The following is a 3717-nucleotide window of genomic DNA, read 5'->3' as shown; positions in this document are numbered from 1 at the left end:
TATGGGGCCTTTCCCACCATCATACTCAAACACTTATATTCTGGTTGCAGTTGACTATGTATCCAAATGGGTAGAGGCCATTGCCACACCCACTAATGATACTAAGACAATGCTGAAGTTCCTCCATAAACATATCTTCAGAAGGTTTGGTGTCCCTAGAGCACTAATTAGTGATGGGGGCACTCACTTCTGCAACAAACAGCTTTACTCTGCTATGGTCCGGTATGGAATTAGTCACAAGGTGGCAACTCCATATCATCCACAGGCAAACGGGCAAGCTAAAGTCTCTAATAGAGAACTAAAAAGAATCCTGGAACGGATAGTAACTGCGGATTCTCCAGCTACATTACAATATCTTGCTCCGTATACGGGAGCAGCTCTGGCTGAATTTTTTATGTACTGCAAACACCACACTTTAATTATTTATGACGATCCCTCCAAACAAGCCCACCTTTTGAGATTTTGAGAAGAGTTGCTCTTTGGAGAGCACAGTACGATGAAAGTTGTAAGCTGTGTTCGGGAGAGCCAAATGAATTGAAAGATTCATGTTTGGTTTGGGAAGAGATCATAGATGTTTTCAAATAAGTACCCGTAGATAGGATTGGGCGAGAAGCTTGGATGATGCTCTGTGGGCTTACAGAACAGCATTCAAGACTCCTATAGGGAGCTCCCCATACCAGCTTGTGTATGGTAAGGCCTGTCATCTGCCTGTGAAACTGGAGCATAAGGCCTACTGGACAACCAGATTCCTAAACTTTGATGCCAAATTAGCTGGAGAAAAAAGATTGCTCCAGCTAAATAAGCTAGAGGAATTCAGACTCACTGCTTTCGAAAATGCCAAGCTTTACAAAGAGAAAGAAAAAAGGTGGCATGACAGAAAGCTGTCATCTAGAGTCTTTGAACCAGGACAGAAAGTTCTGCTGTTTAACTCTAGGCTCAGATTATTCTCCGGGAAACTGAAATCCCGGTGGAGGGGACCATATGTGATTACAAGTGTGTCACCATATGGCTATGTGGAGCTTCAAGACATTGATTCTAATAAGAAGTTCATTGTTAATGGACAGAGAGTCAAGCATTATCTTGAAGGCAATCTTGAGCAAGAATGCTCAAAGCTGAGACTAGATTAAAAGCTCAGCAAGGTCCATCTAAAGACAATAAAGAAGCGCTTATTGGGAGGTAACCTAATTTTTACTTATCTATGTTAATTTTCTGTTTTCCTTTTTTAATTTATGTTTTCTTTAGGATGATGATCATGTGGAGTCACAGAAATCAAAGCAAAATCAAAAATAGCATTAAAAATAGCTCACCCTGGAGGAAGAGCTTACTGGCATTTAAACGCCAGTAAGAAGCATCAAACTGGCGTTTAACGCCAGAAAGAAGCATCAAGCTGGCGTGAAACGCCAGAAACAAGCACCAGACTGGCGTTTAACGCCAGAATAGAGCATGAAAGTGGCGTTAAACGCCAGAAACAAGCAGCAGGCTGGCGTTTAACGCCAGACATGCACTCTAAGGGCGTTTTGCACGCTTAATTGGAGCAGGGATGCTAAATCCTTGACCCCACTGGATCTGTGGACCCCACAGGATCCCCACCTACCCCACCCTTTTTTCTCTCCTCCTCACACCTTTTCATAACACTCTTCCCCCAAAATAACCTCCACTAATCACCTCCATTACTCCTCCAAAACCATCATACAACCCACCTACACCCACCCACTCAAATTCAAACCATCACTCCTTCCTTTTCACACATCATAACCACCTAAACCCCCTTGGCCGAACCACTCACACCTCTCCATCTCATCTATTTTCTTCTTCTTCTACTCCCTCTTCTCTTCTTTTGCTCGAGGACGAACAAACCTTCTAAGTTTGGTGTGGTAAAAGCGTTGCTTTTTGTTTTTCTATAACCATTTATGACACCTAAGGCCAGAGAAACCTCTAGAAAGAGGAAAGAGAAGGCAAAAGCTTCCACCTCTGAGTTATGGGAGATGGAAAGATTCATCTCAAAAGCTCATCACTAAGAAAAGGATGGAGCAAACAAGAAAGCCCACTTATGGACCTCAACAAGAGCAGGAGAAAATTCCTCACCATGAAATCCCTGAGATGTCTTAAGGGATACACTTCCCTCCACAAAACTATTGGGAGCAAATCGACACTTCCCTAGGAGAATTAAGCTCCAACATGGGACAACTAAGGATGGAGCACCAAGAGCACTCCATCATCCTCCATGAGATTAGAGAAGATCAAAGAGCTATGAGGGAGGAGCAACGAAGACAAGAAAGAGACATAGAGGAGCTCAAGAGTACCATTGGTTCTTCAAGAAGAGGAAGATGCCACCCTCACTAAGGTGGACCCGTTCCTTAATCTCCTTGTTCTTATTTTCCTGTTTTTCGGTTTTTGAGCCTTATGTTTTATTTATGTTTGTGTCTTTACTATATGATCATTAGTGTTTAAATGTCTATGTCTTAAAGCTATAAATATCCTATGAATCCATCACCTCTCTTAAATGAAAACTGTTTTAATTACAAAAGAACAAGAAGTACATGGTTTTGAATTCATCCTTGAAACTAGTTTAATTATTTTGATGTGGTGACAATACTTTTTGTTTTTTAAATGAATGCTTGAACAGTGCATATGTCTTTTGATATTGTGGTTTATGAATGTTAAATATGTTGGCTCTTGAAAGAATGATGAAAAAGGAGAAATGTTATTGATAATCTGGAAAATCATAAAATTGATTCTTGAAGCAAGAAAAAGTAGTGAATACAAAAGCTTGCGGAAAAAAAAAAGAAAAAAGAAAAGAAAAATGGCGAAAAAAAGGGGGAGAAAAAGAAAAAGCAAGCAGAAAAAGCCAAAAGCTCTTTAAACCAAAAGGCAAGAGCAAAAAGCCAATAGCCCTTAAAACCAAAAGGCAAGGGTAATAAAAAGGATCCAAGGCTTTGAGCATCAATGGATAGGAGGGCCTAAAGGAATAAAATCCTGGCCTAAGCGGCTAAACCAAGTTGTCCCTAACCATGTGCTTGTGGCGTGAAGGTGTCAAGTGAAAACTTGAGACTGAGCGGTTAAAGTCAAGGTCTAAAGCAAAAAAAAAAAAGAGCGTGCTTAAGAACCCTGGACACCTCTAATTGGGGACTTTAGCAAAGTTGAGTCACAATCTAAAAAGGTTCACCCAGTTATGTGTCTGTGGCATGTATGTATCCGGTGGTAATATTGGAAAACAGAGTGCTTAGGGCCACGACCAAGACTCATAAAGTAGCTGTGTTCAAGAATCAACATACTGAACTAGGAGAATCAATAACACTATCTAAATTCTAAGTTCCTATAGATGCCAATCATTCTGAAGATGGAAAACAGTGCACCTGGACCATTTTCACTGAAAGGACGGATGGAAGCCATTGACAACGGTGATCCACCAACACACAGCTTGCCATAGGAGGAACCTTGCGTGCGTGAAGAAGAAGACAGGGAGAAAGCAGAGATTCAGAAGACAAAGCATCTCCAAAACTCCAACATATTCTCCATTACTGCATAATAAGTATTATTTAATCCATGCTCTCTTGTTCATTTACAAGTCAACTGATAATTATAATTGATATCCTGACTAAGAGTTACAAGATAACCATAGCTTGCTTCAAGCCAACAATCTTTGTGGGATCGACCTTTACTCACGTAAGGTATTACTTGAACGACCCAGTGCACTTGCTGGTTAGTGGTACGAGT

Source organism: Arachis ipaensis, chromosome B3 (genome assembly GCF_059453495.1).
Source record: "Arachis ipaensis isolate K30076 ecotype BB chromosome B3, ASM5945349v1, whole genome shotgun sequence".
NCBI classification, from domain to species: domain Eukaryota; kingdom Viridiplantae; phylum Streptophyta; class Magnoliopsida; order Fabales; family Fabaceae; genus Arachis; species Arachis ipaensis.
Note: the sequence above shows the minus strand (reverse complement) of the source record.